This window comes from Hyla sarda, chromosome 1, assembly GCF_029499605.1.
Source record: "Hyla sarda isolate aHylSar1 chromosome 1, aHylSar1.hap1, whole genome shotgun sequence".
Classification (NCBI taxonomy): Eukaryota; Metazoa; Chordata; class Amphibia; order Anura; family Hylidae; genus Hyla; species Hyla sarda.
The window spans coordinates 340,408,923-340,428,285 of record NC_079189.1 but is presented as its reverse complement, the minus strand read 5'-3'; the positions used below and the strand labels follow the sequence as shown (position 1 = coordinate 340,428,285).

Below are 19,363 nucleotides of genomic sequence, written 5' to 3'. Positions count from 1 at the left end.
CATGAACAAGAAACAAAAACAAAATAAAAATTAAGAAGAAAAAGGGTAGGTTTTAGTATATTTTTTTGTAAAACAAATTGGGTGACAATGCATACCACTAAAGATCAAAAAACTCAAGGAGGGAATTTATCAATGTCTGCAAAGAGTTGCAAAATTTTTGCAAAAACTGGGAGAACTCTTTACAGTCTTCACCAGGTACACCAAGTGGATGGGAAAAGGGGCATAGCTCGAATCAAAGGAGGCATGGCCCCAGCACACACCATATTTATTGCACTTTACGGGGGGCCAAACAGGCATAAATTGTAATTTAACACCAGCTCAGAGCCAGCATAGAAGTTTTTAAAATAGTCCAGATTTTATATTATTATTAGAAGACTATAAACGCTAATATGCTAATACAAGGGGCCACTATCATAATGTGTTAAAAGCGGCATTCGCCAATATAATATCACTGCTAATGCAGTTCAAGTCTAAACACTGGATCACAGAATTTATAGTCTAGAGTTAGAAAATGTACTAAAAGGAGTTTGATCCCAAGGAATGAGTAAACGATGGCATCTAGTTAGTCTTGCAAAGGGCCCAAAATATGGTAAAATTCCCTGGTACAACAACATTTTGAGAAAAAAAATATTTGGTGGCAACAGTTTACTGGGCGAGCTGAAAATCTGTACAATGAGTCACCACAGTGACTGGTTCAACCCCTTAAGGACTGAGCCCTTTTTCACCTTAAGGACTCAGCCCTGTTTTGCAATTCTGACCCCTGTCACTTTATGCATTAATAACTCTGGGATGCTTTTACCGATTATTCTGATTTTGAGATAGTTTTTTCGTGACATATTCTACTTTATGTTAGTGGTAAATTTTCATCATTACTTGCATCCTTTCTTGGTGAAAAATCCCCAAATTTCATGAAAATGTTTAAAATTTTGCATTTTTCTAATTTTGAAACTCTCTGCTTGTAAGGAAAATGGATATTGCAAATACATTTTATAATGATTAACGTATACAATATGTCTACATTATATTTGCATCATAAAGTAGACATGTTTTTACTTTTGGAAGACATCAGAGGGCTTCAAAGTTTAGCAGCAATTTTCCAATTTTCCACAAAATTTTCAAAATCTGAATTTTTCAGGGACCAGTTCAGTTTTGAAGTGGATTTGAGGGGTCTTCTTATTAGAAATACCCCATAAATGACCCCATTATAAAAACTGCACCAAACAAAGTATTCAAAATGACATTCAGTAAGTGTGTTAACCCTTTAGGTGTTTCACAGGAATAGCAGCAAGGTGAAGGAGAAAATTCTAAATTTTCATTTTTTACACTCGCATGTTCTTGTAGACCCAGTTTTTGAAATTTTCAAAAGGGGTAAAAGGTGAAAAAGCCCCCCAAAATTTGTAACCCAATTTCTCTCGAGTAAGGAAATACCTCATATGTGGATGTCAAGTGCTCTGTGGGTGCACTACAAGGCTCAGAAAGGACAGAGCGACAATGGGATTTTGGAGAGTGAGTTTTTCTGAAATGGTTTTTGGGGGGCATGTCACATTTAGGAAGCCCCTATGGTGCCAGAATAGCAGAAAACCCCCCACATGGCATACTATTTTGGAAACTACACCCCCCAAGGAACGTAACAAGGGGTCCGATGAGCCTTTACACCCCACAGGTGTTTGACAAATTTTCTTTAAATTCGGATGTGTAAATTAATTTTTATTTTTTTCCCCTAAAATGCTGGTTTTATCCCAAATTTACATATTTGCAAGGGGTTATAGGAGCATTGTAGTGCACCCGCAGAGCACTTTACATCCACATATGGGGTATGTTCTTACTCAGAAGAAATGGGGTTACAATTTTTTTTTTTCCTATTCTCCCTTGTAAAAATGAAAAATGTAGGGTAACACCAGCATTTTATTGAATGTATTTACTTTTTTCACATCCAACTTTAACGAAAGTTTGGCAAACACCTGTGGGGTGTTAAAGCTCACTATACCCTTGTTACATTACGTGAGGGGTGTAGTTTCCAAAATGGGGTCACATGTGGGTATTTATTGTTTTGCCTTTATTTCAGAACCGCTGTAAAATCAGCCACCCCTGTGCAAATCACCAATTTAGACCTCAAATGTACATAGTGCACTCTCACTCCTGAGCCTTGTTGTGCACCCACTGAGCACTTTAAGCCAACATATGGAGTAGTTCCATACTCAGGAGAAATTGTGTTACAATTTTTTTTATTTTTTTTTCCCCTTTTACCGCTTTTGAAAATTAAAAGTATGCGGCAGCACCAGCATGTTAGTGGAAAATTCTTTTTTTTTTTTACACTAATATGCTGGTGTAGACCCCAACTTTACCTTTTCATAAGGGGTAAGGAGAAAAAGCCCCCCAACATTTGTAATACAATTTCTCCCAAGTACGGAGATACCCCATATGTGGCCCTAAACAGTTTCCTTGAAATACGACAGGGCTTCGAAGTGAGAGAGCACCATGCGCATTTGAGGACTAAATTGGGTATTTGAATCCGCCACAAAAATACCCTACGGCAGTGTTTCCCAAACAGGGTGTCTCCAGCTGTTGCAGTCATTCAGTGGCTGTCCGGCAATACTGTGAGTTGTTGTTTTTCAACAGCTGGAGTCTCCATTTTGTAAACAGTGGCGTACAATATTTTTTTATTTTTTATTTGGTGGAGAGACTGTATACGGGTATGTAGTGTTTTACTTTTTATTTTGTGTAGTGTAGTGTTTTTAGGGTACATTCACACGGGCGGAGGTTTACAGTGAGTTTCCTTGCTGGGAGTTTGAGCTGCAGCGGAAAATTTGCCGCATCTCAAACTTGCAGCAGAACTCGCTGTTAACCCGCCCGTGTGAATGTACACTGTACATTCACATTGGGGGGGCAAACCTCCAGCTGTTGCAAAACTACAACTCAAAGCATGCACTGACAGACCATACGTGCTGGGAATTGTAGTTATGCAACAGCGGGAGGCGCATTGGTTGCCAAACACTGAGAGTTTGTTACTTAACTCAGCGTTTCGCAACCAGTGTGCCTCCAGCTGTTACAAAACAGCTGGAGGCACACTGGTTGCAAAACACTCAGTTAGGTAAACTCTGTTTGGCAACCAATGTGTCTCCAGCTGTTGCAAAACTGCAACAATCAGCATGCATTGACAGCCGAAGGGCATGCTGAGAGTTGTAGTTTTGCAACAGCTGGAGGCACACTGCTGCAACTCCAAGCATACCCTTTGGTAGTCTGTGCATGCTGGGAGTTGTAGTTATGCAACAGCTGGCTGCACACTTTTTCAAAAAAACTGCCTCCAGCTGTTGCATAACTACAACCCCCAGCATGCACAGACAAGCAAAGGGCATGCTGGGAGTTGTAGTTGGAACTCCAGCAGTTGCAAAACTACAACTCCTAGCATGCCCCTTGGCTTTTGCATGCTGAGAGTTGTTGCTAAGCAACAACAGGAAGTGAAGAGGCCTTACCTCCTGCTGTATCCTGCTCCGGGCCGCTGCCGCTGCTGCAGCCGATCCTGCTACTCCTGTCGCCACCACCGCACCAGAGGAGACCCCCACTGAACCAGGGCAAGGTAGGAGACCTGCTCCTGCGCCGATCTCCGCTCCGATCACCGTCCCCAGCAGGCGATCGCAAGGCAGGAGTTAGACCCGTGCCGCCTAACTCCTGCCGAGTAAGGGTGAATGGGGCTGTCTCGGACTGTCTCTGACTTTTTTCCGGGTCACCAGAGACCCGATTGACCCGGAATAACCGGAAATCGCACATCTGAATTGACGCACGATTTGCAGTGATCGCCGATATGGGGGGACCTCAGGACCTCCCTGGGCGATATGCCGGGATGCCTACTGAACGATATCAGCAGGCATCCCGGTCCGGTCCCTGCCCGGTGAGAGGCAGGGACCGGAAGAACGCAGGGCGTATCCATACGCCCTGAGTCCTTAAGGACTTGGAAATGGGGGCGTATGCATACCCCCTGCGTCCTTAAGGGGTTACGTAGAAATAGTTGATGGCTTCACGAAAGGCTTAGATGATTTGTAGAATTAAATAACATCAACACATATGTAAATGTAACAAAAACTAAGGGATTTACAATATTACTGATGTGAATTACCAAGATTGCCAAGTGTACTGGCGCAAATAGACTGTGTGCCTACTGGTCCAAAAACAAGAACCCAATAAAGAAAAAGCGGCTGGCTCTCAGGTAGTCTTTCCAGAAATCTTTTTTTTTTTTCTCTCCAAATGTTGTCTTTTCCTGTGAATATAATTAGCAATATTAACAGTCATCAAAAATGTAAATTACAAAGTATAACAGAAGACCCTCAGATAGTCTTGTTGTAAACCAGCAATTTAGAGAAAGAAACACAGATAAAACAGTTATAGTATGTTACTTTCAACTCCTGTTGGTCAAACACAGGAAACTCAAATTGATGCACCAAAAATATGCAAAGGGGGAGGGGCATTCATAACTTTAATGAAGTACTGCACTACTTTAAAACATATTCCCTATCCTCAGGACATGGGATAAGTTTCTGACCATTAATCTCCAGAACGGGTGCATTCTCTATGGGAGCACCACCCTTGGGTATCTCCAGCGATCCCATAGGCAGTAGATAGATGGATATGTGGTAGCCCTTGGGGGGTGTATGGTAGTTGGGGTGTTGTTTCGGTAAATGAGGGGTTAATGTTAACCCTATAGTTTGTGACGTCAGGCTGAGGGCTAGTATGCTGAGGTAATTCTCCGGCCTATCGCCGCCCTTCTCAGTAACGATAGGTGCATATACAAAATGACTGAAGGTCCACAAGGTACTTGAACTTGAACAAACTTTACTGAAAGGCTTGCGGTACATCCAATGCACAATAACAGTCTCAGGAATACAGTCTCTATATAGAGCAATGACTGACAGTTGTTGCGGACCTCGACTTTTAGATACAGTCTCAGAATTTAGGGTAATATTTGCAGATCCGTCCGGATTTAGGGGATAGATAAGGTCCGGTGATCAGTGCTTAGGGATTGATACACTCTCAATTTAGACTCGATCAGCCTTTGCCACCCGGCTCGGGCCTAACTCACTGCGGGATATAGCTGTACAGGTCCTTCCTCGTCAGGAGTGCAGGAGCAAAGAGAGGAAGAGCAATGGCCGCCGCTCCCTTATATGGGCAGGGGCAGGGCCATTTTGGATTGGTCCCAGTAACTGTCACTCACCGTTACAAGGAGTGATGGGTAGAATACATCACAGGGACCTCCAAAGGTCCTAAAGCAAAAACCATAGAGTTTCCTGATCACGTGACCCGCAGGTCCTGCTACGCTGTATACAGGTAATTATCTATTTATAGACATTTATACAATCATATTTACATGCATCCTAAATAAACCATTAGCTCAATAGCTATCTAGATGAGAGGTGACCAGGGGTGAACTAGACAATGGGGACCCCAACGTCCTAGGGACTCTGGCTAAGGGGACCCACATACACAGGTACCGGATAGGATATGGTACCGGAACACCACAGATAGTTAAGAGATAAATAGATAGACAAGGGATAGATAGATAGATAGATAGATAGATAGATAGATAGATAAGTAGAAGAAACGGAAAGAAGTAGCAGAACCAAAAAATGGCAAGGATATGCTGGGTGCCAGCAGATAACAACCCAGGTCACGGGTTGAATGAGATATCCACACCAAAGAAGTCTGCAGCACTCCAATATATGTGAAAGCTCAGTGTAGTTTATTCATCTGGAAAATCATATTGACGTTTCAGCTGCCCACTTGCAGCCTTTTTCAAGCATGACAACATGTGATACAAACAGAAAATGTATACAGATAGCTTCCAATCATAGAGCCAATCAGCATAATGAGTGCATAATACTAAGTAAAGTGCATCAGTGTATGAAAACATTCAGAATTTATATAGATAGGTGATATACAGTCTAAAAAAAATGTGAACAGAATTATTTATGGATCAATTGATCGTATTTAGAGTATGGACCATATACAGAGATAAAGTGCAAATATTGCAGTGCTTATAGTAGGAGGGGCAAGGCATACATACATGTTAGTTGAACAGTATAATCTGCGTCTGTGGGAACTGTAATGGCAAAGGATGCAAACTCCGTTCCTCGGCAAAGCGTGCCGGCCAATGAGTCAGTGCGCATATGCACAGGTGACTCATTGCATAAGGAGCCTATTGGAGATCGGCATCCTGGTTGTCCTGCCAACTCCACACACTCCTGCGCCCTGATGGTAGGAGAGGCATCTGCGGCCATATTAGTTTCTGGCAGCAGCAGTAGAATACAGTGAATCAAGTGTGTAGAGCTGGACATCATAGGAGGAATGGCATTTTTTGGGTAGTGCTGCTTCTTTCCGTTTCTTCCACCTACTGGTCCTTGGAGCTTGCACCCTTCTTTCAGTGGTTTGTACTTAATATGGATACATATTCTACTACATCTGGACTTGTAACTACATCCAATGTCATTTCTTATACTGGTAACGACATTGATAGGATCCTTAGCAATGTGGATGGTCATGCATCCTTCTTACATGCACCTTCCCAGCTAGAAATACAAAGACAATTTTAGATAGAGACTAAGTGTTTGTTGTCCCTCAATTTACATACCACCACATTGGGGGAGTATTATAAAGCACAAAAGATCCCAAGGGGGATGCACTTAACCTTTGTACCTAATGACTCTTTTGATCTTTACTCCACCTTACTAGAAATTAATAAATGTATGAGATTCCTGACTGTAAAGAGACATTTTTCTCAAACAGACAATGAAATCATGAATTCACAATTGGAGAAAAATCAAACTAGCGAGAGCATTTTGAGTACAAGAAGGAATAATCGCATGCCATTAGCAAGTACCTTTTCTGAACAAACGGCTACATTGATCCTAGTGAAACTACAGGATCCCTTCCCTCCTACATCCCCCGTAGCAACTACTAGTACCACATTTTCTACCCCTAACCCAACATTTTACCCTATTAATTTTCGCTGTGAAGCAATGGATATTTTTCAGGCAATGGTCGAGAAGGATTTGAGAGAATTGGAAACAACAAAAAACAATATTGACTTCAACCTGACATGGCAACAATGGAAAGCCATTATGGAAAAAAAAATTTTAATGTCATTGTCCGACCATCTGATAAAGGTGGCTCGGTTGTAATTATGGACCGACCCTTGTATGAAAAACTTATTATGGAAATGTTACAAGATTCTCTTACTTATCGATTGGTTAAGGTGGATCCAACTAATACTGTAAATAAAAAATTGGATATACTATTACAGGATGGTGTAAGCCTAAACATTATTACCCCTAAACAAAAAGAATATCTATTACCAGCCCAGCCCACATGTCCTGTGTTCCATGGATTTCCAAAAACACACAAGGATAAGTTCCCCCCTCCACTTAGGCCTATAGTGGCAGGAATTAACTCCTTACAGGAACGATTGGGTGCGTGGCTGGACCACCTTCTCCAACCCCTTACTAACCGTACCCCAGGTTACATCCAAGATACAAAAACCTTACTATAAGCCATACAAACAATGGTTTGGCCACCAAATGCTACATGGCTCTCATGCGACATAGTCACTTTATATACTTGCATCCCACATGAAAAAGCTATTAACGCTGTCTCTTATGATCTAGGCAAATATAGCAACTACAGTATGGATCTTAAACCCACAACTTTTTTTGTTTCAATAAACTATTTTATTTCCAGACAACAGGATGCCTAATGGGGGTCAAATTTTCCCCATCTCTGGCCAATTTATACATGGCCTACTGGGTGGAGGACGTCCTTTTTGCCGATGCCAACTCGTTTTACCATCTCATCGGTTGGTACGGCAAATATCTGGACGACCTCCTCCTTGTGTGGCTAGACTCGTCAGGAGAGGCGGAGGAGTTTTGCCAGTTTCTAAATAAAGATGATTATAATCAGCAATTTACCACTAAATGGGATGCTGAAAGCACTAATTTCCTGGATGTTACCATGATGGGTGTCAAAATAATGAAAAAAATACATACCAAACTTTACAGCAAAGAAACAACAGGCAACAGCTTGTTACATGCCAGTAGCTGCCACCCACACCATGTAACAAGAAATCTCCCCATAGGGGAGTTCGTGAGAGCAAAGAGGGCATCCTCCCAACAAAAAGATTACATTGCTACACGTGCAGATATTACATTACATATTAAGAACAGTGGATATAAAGATCGGGACATTACAAGAGCACAGAACATTGTTCATTCTAAACCAGGACACTATTTGAAAAATAAAAGTATCAAGTTGAACAGCTACCTAAACCTGACCTTCCAACTTTCAGTATACCCCATACAGTGTACAATTTAATAAAATCAAGGAAATCATTTTGCATCATCTGTATCACGATGAACGATTATCCAAAATAATTAGGGAAGGCCTCAGAATTGTTCCCCCTAAGGGTAGATCTCTATATAACCAACTTTCCCCCAATGACTTTATCTTCATAAATACCGGTAATAAGAAAACGAAAAATTGTCTAGATTGTAAAGGAAACTATAGATGCAATCATACAAGATGCAATATCTGTAAATTTATGCGCGTTTCCCCCCGCTTCCAATCACTATCTAATAATGCATCCTATGAAATAAAATTCTTTATATATTGCCAGACTTCCCACATCATATAATCTGTAGTTTGCCATTTATGCAATCACCAAAACATAGGATGTACATTCCACAAATTAAAAACTAGAATTGCGGAACACTTACATATGCCAAAGCATCTGAACAGGATCCAACGCTCCATGTCGGGACTGACAAAACACTTTCATGAAAAGCATGCGGGGGACCTATCTAGCCTGAGCATACAAGGCACTGAAAAGGTTAAACCTCCTAGCAGAGGTGGAGACTGGGAGAAACTAGTATTCAGACGAGAGGCATTCTGGATCCAGATTTCCATGAGGACTAAATTATAAGAATGACCTTGTGCTTCCATCCCCTACTTGGGGGGGCTCCATACCTTGCTCACTACTTCACTCACAGCTATATATAGAGAAGCTTGCTCCTCTATAAATATATCGCCTTGATTAAGGTTTATTGATAAATTGAAATGCGTCAGTGTTTCATTTGGCTTTTAACCTGCACTTCGTTTTTTTACTTTATATTTAAAATGGATTGAAATAAAACTCTTGGTTTTTATGGAAGCTGGAAATCCAATCTTTCCTTTCTGGATGCACATTTAACCCCGTGAGAATGCCTATGTGAATGATGAGGAGCTCCGTAACCGATATGACTCTTGTTACGCCGAGCGCTCCAGGTCCCTGCTCCTCCCCGGAGCGCTCACGGCGTCTCTCTCCCTGCAGCGCCCTGGTCGGTCCCGCTGATCGGGAGCGCTGCACTGACATGGCCGTCGGGGATGCGATTCGCACAGTCCAAAGCCTGTGTTACCTGAACTCCTGCTATCCATCTTGACTACGAACCTTGCCGCCTGCCCCGACCTTCTGCTACGTCTGACCTTGCCTCTGCCTAGTCCTTTTGTCCCACGCCTTCTCAGCAGTCAGCGAGGTTGAGCCGTTGCTGGTGGATACGACCTGGTTGCTACTGCCGCAGCAAGACCATCCCGCTTTGCGGCGGGCTCTGGTGAACACCAGTAGCCTCTTAGAACCGGTCCACCAGCACGGTCCACGCCAATCCCTCGCTGACACAGAGGATCCACTACCTGTAAGCCGAATCGTGACAGTAGATCCGGCCATGGATCCCGCTGAGGTGCCGCTGCCAAGTCTCGCTGACCTTACCACGGTGGTCGCTCAGCAATCGCAGCAGATTGCCCAACAAGGACAGCAGCTGTCGCAGTTGACCGCCACGTTACAGCAACTTCTGCCTCTGCTACAGCAGCAACCATCTCCTCCGCCAGCTCCTGTACCTCCTCCGCAGCGAGTGGCCGATCCTAGCCTCCGCTTGTCCCTGCCGGACAAATTTGATGGGGACTCTAGACTCTGCCGTGGATTTCTGTCTCAATGTTCCCTGCATATGGAGATGTTGTCGGACTTGTTTCCTACAGAACGGTCTAAGGTGGCGTTCGTAGTGAGCCTTCTTTCAGGAAAGGCCTTGTCTTGGGCCACATCGCTCTGGGACCGCAATGATCCTGCCACAGCCACAGTCCAGTCCTTCTTCGCTGAAGTCCGTAGTGTCTTCGAGGAACCAGCCCGAGCTTCTTCTGCCGAGACTGCCCTGCTGAACCTGGTCCAGGGTAATTCTTCAGTGGGCGAGTACGCCATCCAATTTCGTACTCTTGCTTCCGAATTATCATGGAATAACGAGGCTCTCTGCGCGACCTTTAAAAAAGGCCTATCCAGTAGCATCAAGGATGTGCTGGCCGCACAAGAGATTCCTGCCAACCTGCAAGAACTTATCCATTTGGCCACCCGCATTGACATGCGTTTTTCTGAGAGACATCAGGAGCTCCGCCAGGAAAAAGACTTAGATCTCTGGGCACCTCTCCCACAGCATCCTTTGCAGTCTACGCCTGGGCCTCCCGCCGAGGAGGCCATGCAAGTGGATCGGTCTCGCCTGACCCAGGAAGAGAGGAATCGCCGTAGGGAAGAAAATCTTTGTCTGTACTGTGCCAGTACCGAGCATTTCTTGGTGGATTGCCCTATTCGTTCTCCACGTCTGGGAAACGCACGCACGCACCCAGCTCACGTGGGTGTGGCGTCTCTTGGTTCAAAGTCTGCTTCTCCACGTCTCACGGTGCCCGTGCGGATTTCTCCTTCAGCCAACTCCTCCCTCTCAGCCGTGGCCTGCTTGAACTCTGTTGCCTCTGGGAATTTAATTTTGGAGTCTTTGGTGAATAAATTCTGCATCCCGGTGACCCGTCTCGTCAAGCCGCTCTACATTTCCGCGGTCAACGGAGTCAGATTGGATTGCACCGTGCGTTACCGCACAGAACCCCTCTTGATGTGTATTGGACCCCATCACGAAGTGATTGAGTTCTTCGTCCTTCCCAACTGTACCTCTGAGGTCCTCCTCGGTCTGCCATGGCTCCGGCTTCATTCTCCCACCCTTGACTGGACCACCGGGGAGATCAAGAACTGGGACTCTGCTTGCCATAGGAAGTGCCTCTCCCCCCCTCCCAGTCCCGTCAGGCAAGCCTCAGTGCCTCCTCATGGCCCCCGTCCTGGTGACACACTGCCCCGTGCCAGGCTTCGCCCTCTGCCCTCCCTCCCCATTCCCACTCCTGCTGTACTGCCTGCCTTTGAGGAAACCCTCCATTCACTCCCGGTGTCCTCGTCCCAGGTAAAGCAGTTGTCGGACAAAAAAAGGGGGAGACCTAAGGGGGGGGTACTGTTACGCCGAGCGCTCCGGGTCCCTGCTCCTCCCCGGAACGCTCACGGCGTCTCTCTCCCTGCAGCGCCCCGGTCGGTCCCGCTGATCGGGAGCGCTGCACTGACATGGCCGTCGGGGATGCGATTCGCACAGCGGGACGCACCCGCTCGCGAATCGCATCCCAAGTCACTTACCCGTCCCGGTCCCCTGCTGTCATGTGCTGGCGCACGCGGCTCCGCTCTCTAGGGCGCGCGCGCGCCGGCTCTCTGAGACTTAAAGGGCCAGTGCACCAATGATTGGTGCCTGGCCCAATTAGCTTAATTGGCTTCCACCTGCTCCCTGGCTATATCACATCACTTCCCCTGCACTCCCTTGCCGGATCTTGTTGCCTTGTGCCAGTGAAAGCGTTTAGTGTTGTCCAAAGCCTGTGTTACCTGAACTCCTGCTATCCATCTTGACTACGAACCTTGCCGCCTGCCCCGACCTTCTGCTACGTCTGACCTTGCCTCTGCCTAGTCCTTTTGTCCCACGCCTTCTCAGCAGTCAGCGAGGTTGAGGCGCTGCTGGTGGATACGACCTGGTTGCTACTGCCGCAGCAAGACCATCCCGCTTTGCGGCGGGCTCTGGTGAACACCAGTAGCCTCTTAGAACCGGTCCACCAGCACGGTCCACGCCAATCCCTCGCTGACACAGAGGATCCACTACCTGTAAGCCGAATCGTGACAACTCTATCTCCAACAAGTATTCGTTTATTTATTGCTTTTGAATTTGGAATTTTTACACAGGGACATTGCTGCCACTAAAGTTAAAGTTGTGACAATGGAGTCCACATTGAGAGACTTATTACCCTAAAGTGACTGTGAGACATTTATTTCTAAGCAGACAATGTATCTACAGAAACTTAAACAGGAACAGGAGGGTATCAAGCCTCAAAAATGGTTCTGAGACACTCAAGAATACACTAATGGCCACATATAGACATGGAACAATGCTTCTTCCAGCATTAAAAAAAAAGCCGCCAAAAAAATTAAGGACATAAGATTTGCTAATGTTTCCTCATCTAATAATCATTCTCTTACATCCTCAGACAATAATGAAGCTTTTTTAGAACCAAACAGCGGTATGACAAGAAACCGATCAGAAGAGGAGGCAGGTGCCATCGGCGACTTGAAAAAAAACAAGGACAAGGTGCCAGGAAAGCCCCATCACAACAAACCCAACTGAGATTCACACAGAAAAAGAAGTGGTAAATATTTCTCCAACATCTTTATCCCATGAACAGTTACAATTATTGAGCAAGGGGTTAAAATGTTGCCACATTATTTCACCAGACTGGTTCCAGCTAGAACTGGAGATAGCCCCGTTCCGGAGAAGAATTAAGCTCAAAATTTGGTTTCAAGCTAATGTACAACCTAATGTAACTGATGTTTCTTCTGACAATGCACCTTTTAAAGCTGTAGATTATGCACTGAGAAATCCTAGCAGTTTTCAACCTCCTGTGATCTTTAGTGCTGTGGATACATTCCACTCCCTGATTAAAAAAGGACATTGAGAACATGCAAGAGTCGCAATTGACTCAATTTCATAACTTGACATCTTCTCAAATAACAGCACTTCAGGATCTGTTCCACAGCCACAATCTTGTCATCAAATCCCCCAATAAAGGTGGTGCGATTGTGGTTATGGACTGATCAAAGTATTTCTCTGAAGTAATGAGACAGCTTTTAGACACCTCTACTTATCAATTATTGAAACATGATCCACGCCATGTAATTGAAGGTAAAATTCAATCAGTCTTACAAGATGCACTTTCTTTGGGAATGATTGATGAAATATTACACCAATATCTAAGTGTGACACATCCAAAAACTCTACTCCTGTACACACTTCCTAAGATCCATAAAACATTGGTGGATCCCCCCAGTTGACCTATTGTCTCCGGGTGGGAATTCCATTACGAGTCATATATCTATATTTTTGGCCAAAGTTCTAAGGAAGTATGCTACAGGAGCAAAATCATACATCAGGGATACCTCTGACTTCCTTGTCAAGTTTCAAAAAGTATCAATCACATACAAAGTGATTATAGCTACACTTGACACCTCTAGTCTGTATACATCCATTCCTCATGTACAGGGAATTGAAGCAGTACATTATGACGTTTCTTCAGATTTCTCGGCCAACAAATCCTCTTTCATCATTATTCTATTGAAGATAGTCGTTGAAAACAACTATTTTCATTCAACGACCAGCTGTATGCCCAGATAGCTAGTACAGCCATGGCCACAAATGTGGAGCCCACATATGCTAACATCTTTGTGGGCGTGCTGGAGGAAACATTCGTCTATGTGTCGCATCAATTCAGCATAGTGCTGGAGGGGGTGATGATACATAGACGACATGTTCCTCATTTGACGTGTTCCAAATGACAAACACAACGTCTCTGTATTGCCACCACTCCAGCACTAGGCTGAAGTGGTGCAACACAAAGACAAACTTTTCCTCCAGCCTGCCCACAAAAATGTTAGCATATGTGGGCGCCACATTTGTGCCCATAGCTGTACCAGCTATCCGGGCATACAGCTTGTCATTGAATGAAAATAGTTGTTTTCAAGGACTCCATTATGAGTCATATATCCATATCCACTTCAGCCTAGTGCTGGAGTGGTGGCAATACATAGATGACGTGTACCTCATTTGGAAAGGCACAGAGACAGAAGTAAAGGATTTTCACTAATTCTTGAATTCCATTAATCCACATATACAATTCACCTTAAATTGGTCACACAACTTGGTCCATTTTCTTGACACCACCGTCAGTTACACAAAGACCAATACATCAAAGATACTGACTGCAATTATGTTCTCAAATTTGACAGTTACCATCCTAGACATGTAGGAAGGTCTCTCCCTGGTAGTCAAATGATGAGAGCACAACATAGTGTCAGCAGGGAGAGTCACTTAGAGCCTTCCATTGACATCTCTTGTCCAACTCAGCAAAAACAATGTAATGCAGATGGACAGGAATTCTTTATTACACATGCCTAATCATCACAAACTATGACATTTATTCCCTTTGTCTCAACTTACAACCCAAGTGCCAAGAAGATTGCACAAGCCATCAGAAAGTATTGGAACATTATGAAAAACAGCTTCCCGGGCATTCCAGAATTCCAGACACGCCGCTCATGTCATACCGAAGACCCCCTAGCCTGCGGAATAAGCTGGTGAGATTAGATGCTTTCTCCTGCATAAACCAAGATAATTATTAAATTTGCAAACGGTGTCTCAACCTGCCAGTCTCAAAGCATTTTACTGAGGTGGGCAGGGGCAGCCTGACTGGCCGGTCTGATCAGACATGGTCTGAAGGCCCGGCAGGATAAAGAGCCTGCCGCTGCTGCTGGGGATCCAGGACACTTGTCCCGGATCCCCAGGCTGACAGTGCTGCCTTCTCTTGTATTTGCATACACGCACATAAAGGAGAAGGCACCCCCTCTGTGTGTGCCGCAGCCCCCATGCAGCGCAGGTGCCGACGTCACACATCGGCACCTGCACTGTGGAGGAAGAAAGTCGAGGGCCCATGCTGCGTTCCAGGGGAGAAGATTGTTGCGCGGGACATCAGATGTGCCAAATTTTTTTCTTCAAACTGGGAAGGGGGGTGGGGGAATAACTCTGTTGTCTACACCTACTGGGGGGAGGACTCTGCAGCCTGCACCTACTGGGGGGGAATCTAACTCTGCTGTCTACACCTACTGGGGGGGACTCTAACTCTGCTGTCTACACCTACTGGGGGGGACTCTAACTCTGCTGCCTACACTTACTGGGGGGACTCTATCTCTGCTATCTACACCTAACGGGGGGGAGGGGGAAAACTCTGCTGCCTGCACTTACTGGGTGGGGGCTCTAACTCTGCTGCCTGCACCTACTGGGGGGAAGGTGAAAAACTCTGCTGCTGCCTGCACCTACTGGGAGGGGGGACTCTAACTCTGCTGCCTACACCTACTGGGGGGACTCTAACTCTGTTGCCTACACCTACTGGGGGAGGGGGACTCTAACTCTGTTGCCTACACCTACTGGGGGAGGGGGACTCTAACTCTGCTGTTTACATTTACTAGGGGGGGCTCTAACTCTGCTGCCTACACCTACTGGGGGAGGGGGAAAACGATGCTACCTACACCCACTGTGGGGGGATCCTGCTGCCTACACCTACTGTGGGGAATCCTGCGGCCTACACCTACTGTTAGGGGACCCTGCTGCCTACACCTACTATGGGGGAACTCTGCTGCCTACACCTAGTGAGAGGGCAATCTGCTGCCTACAACTACTGTGGGGGAACTCTACTGCCTACACCCACTGTGGGGTAACTCTGCTGCCTACACCTACTATGGGGGAACTCTGCTGCCTACACCTAATGTGAGGGAACTCTGCTGCCTACAGCTAAAGTGAGGGATTATCTACTATGTTCCTGCCTAGCTAATGTGGGGACAAACTACTAAACTAATAGGAGGGCTACTTACTAACTACATAGGGGTTTTCATAATGCCCCTCCTGAGACTAGACTCTGAATCCACCACTGGACTAACTCCCTGGATACCTAACTTTGTACCTGGATGCCTAACTACTTACCTAGATACCTTGCTATCTAACTACCTACATCCTTGGCTGCCTAACTACCTACATACCTGGCTGCCTAACTACCTACTTACATATCTTACTACCTACCTACATACCTGGCTACCTAACTATGTACATACCTAGCCTTCATACATGGCTGCCTATCTACCTAGCTAGCAACCTACATACCTACCTGGCTAGTTACATACCTACATATCTGGCTTCCTGATCTACCTACCTAGTTAAATATTTACATGACTACCTATCTACCTGCCCTTTTACTGTGCAGGACATCAAGGGTGGCATTATTACAGTTTGTGGGCTTATAGATGGAAAGATTGTGTAGAGGAGGGGGGGCACTGGAAAAATTGAGTCTAACATGTTTGTCCTGCAGATGCTAAGAGATTGACATGGCGGTCTGATCTGGATGGGGAAGAAAAAGAAAGAGGATGCTGACGATCAGAAAAGACGTGAGTCCCTTGATGTAACTGTAATCACATATATGGTACAGATTCTGTGTACAGCTGATATCTACTGCCATATGGTCCTGTATATAATCACTTATATTGTATACAGATCTCTGTGCAGCTGTTATCTGCCGCCATATGGTCCTGTATATAATCACTTATATTGTATACAGATCCTGTATAGTATACTGGTCTGTGCTTAGTGGTTTTATTCTGTACAGTATGGCGGTATTATCCAGTTATTGTGTGGTGGTATATATTTACTCCTTGTAGACTGGTTCATGGAAAATAAGTTTACCTACCTTAAAATGTTTCTTTTATATATATAAAATGTTGTTTATTTTGTGTGTAAGGTTGGTGGAGGGATTTGGGTAGAATAGGGGCAGAAGTGTGACCAGCAGCAGAGCATCGCAGGGGGCCCTTGCTTTTTTTGGTCCGGGGCCCTCAGTGTTGTCAGCCCGCCCCTGGAGGCGGGGCATGGCAAGAAAGACTTGAAATTTTGTTTAATTGATCACAATCCTCCTTTAAAGTATGGTGGGGATCATACTAGCCTGTTGAAAAAACAAGAGCTACAGAGGATTCATACTCTTAATTTTCTTCACCCTTGTGGCTTAAATGTTGACTTCATTGTCACCCCCAATATATTGAATGTAGCCTAGTAGGGAACCTAAATGATATGTCTGTTACCTTTGGCAATTTATGTGATATGACTTTTCAGTATAAATCTTGCGCCGAAGGAGGGATCTCCTTGTCCCGAAACAAACGCAAAAGGTGAATGATGATGTCATCCGTGTGATAGGGACCTTTGATAGTAGGCATACAGATGTCAGGTCCCTTCTGCAGAAACATTGGGACTAAACACTAAATATCATTACACCACAGTATGCGATTCAATGTTTGATACACAACATAATCTCTGTTAGGCAGGTCCAGCTTTACCTATGAAATTGCATGAAGATATGATTGGCGGTAACCTTGATTGAAATATACTATCAATGTAAATTTCCAGAATGGCCACTGCTATTTCTCTGGATATTTCTCTGTATATTTATAAGTATTTCTGAGTGATAGGATGCGATATCTGAGACTGTAAGACAACCAGCTTGAATAATCATGTACTGTATTTAGGACCTGTGAGACTTATGCACGCAAAGAATTATATAACTATGTGCCCGCTGAGGATGACACTGCAGGGGTTAATATAGCGCTAGTGGACAGGCAGGAAATGCAGTTCGTTTAGACATATCCACCTCTTTGCTCTGCAGACCGGCCAGTCTGTATTGCATGACCGTATATGGAAGCTCTGACGTAGGGATGCGCTGAACGTCCCCATAGTAACATAACTAAACACTCAGGGAAGCCTCGGCAGTGAAGGGGAGGTCCCGATCCCTGCCTGGAGCACATCACTGGTTAGATGCCGCCGGGGGGAGCTGCAGCCGTAACCCCGGTGACATCACCCGGAGCGGGATGATAGGGAATCCATACACCTGCCGCAGGTGTCATTCTCATGACGTGGAGGTAAGTGTAACTGGTGGGAGTGGTTTGAGAGTATAAAAATACCGCCAAGGGTGAGAATGGTTGCCACTGCCACTGCACCCTGCTGGGAGATCATGACCTAGATTGTCTCCCTGATGAGCTGAGCGAAATGCTACGTTGGAGACCAGGTTTTTTGTTCTTTCTATATTTACTCTGTTAAAGGCATTCCTTTTTTTGCAAATTACTTGCACAAATTGCACTAGCATGCATGCACTTTTTTCTCCTAAATCCTGTGTACACTACTTGATGGGACCACAATAGTACATGGACAGGATCCTGAGGCATGGGGGCCATCCTTATTAGGACAAGTGCCCCAGTTACGTGCCACACAGTGAGGGGAAGGTGTGAATAGGGACCTTATGCACTACATGTTGAGGGATTGATAGGAAGTGTAGGGATAGCATGCATCAGTCTTTCCTACAGTATTAAAGATAATTATCTCATCCTGTGCAAGCAAAGGCCCTGACAACTGTGCAATATTTAAAGGGATCACCCGATCTGATTTAGTAGGGGGCAACTATTTTTGTGCAATAGTCATTTAGTATAATTAACTTTTTTTTTTTTTGCAATATTGGTGGTGGTGAATAGTAATTATATGGTTTCTATTCTCTGTGATATATTTCCCTTTGTGGTCACAGGAGAATACCGGTAATTGTTTGTAGGGGTTATATGTGTATTTTATCGATGTATACCCAATAAATTGTAATTTTATATTTGTTAGTCATATCTCAGTTTTTTTTAGTTTACTGATTTTGTAGTGGGGAAAAGATGCTAGCCCATATTTGACTTTTAGAGCTATATCATTTATGACTTTTCAGTATAAAAAGCATGTTTTTATTCTTTGATTTTAGATCACCTGTAAGAGGAGTCGGCATACTACAACTTGAAGTCTACAAACAGTTTTCTGGTGTTTCTGATTTGGACTGTAACTTTTTATTACATATATATATATATATATATATATATATATACATATATATATATTCATGTTTCATGTATTTTGATGCGCTACTATACGTTAGGAGTTGGAAGCTGGAGGCTGACGGTTGTGTTGTGTCTGATCCTTGTGGTCTCATGTCTCTGACGGGGTCAGTATGTGACCTTCCTTATGCTATTTGGGAGGGGACACAACTGCACACCATGATGTCCAGCTCTACACACTTTATTCACTGATGATTCACTAATATGGCAGCAGATGCCTCTCCTACCGTCAGGGTGCAGGCGTGTGTGGAGTTGGCAGGACAACCAGGACGCCGACCTCTGATAGGCTCCTTATGCAGTGAGTCCTGTATAGGCTCCTTATGCGGAGATGGTGTCCTTCGCCATTACAGTTCCCACAGACACAGATTATACTGTTCAACTAACATGTATGTATGCCTTGCCCCTCCTACTATAAGCACTGCAATATTTTCAATTTATCTCTGTATATGGTCT

At 44.6% G+C, this 19,363-nt stretch overlaps 1 long non-coding RNA gene across 1 annotated transcript; it reads left to right on the top strand.

Moving 5' to 3' along the window:
* Positions 1 to 12,417: 12,417 nt before the first annotated feature.
* LOC130307232 (uncharacterized) lies at positions 12,418 to 18,876 on the top strand. The gene is made up of 3 exons (XR_008856447.1): positions 12,418 to 12,558; positions 14,418 to 14,539; positions 18,781 to 18,876. It is a non-coding gene; the product is annotated as an uncharacterized LOC130307232 (long non-coding RNA).
* The last annotated feature ends 487 nt before the right edge of the window (positions 18,877 to 19,363 follow it).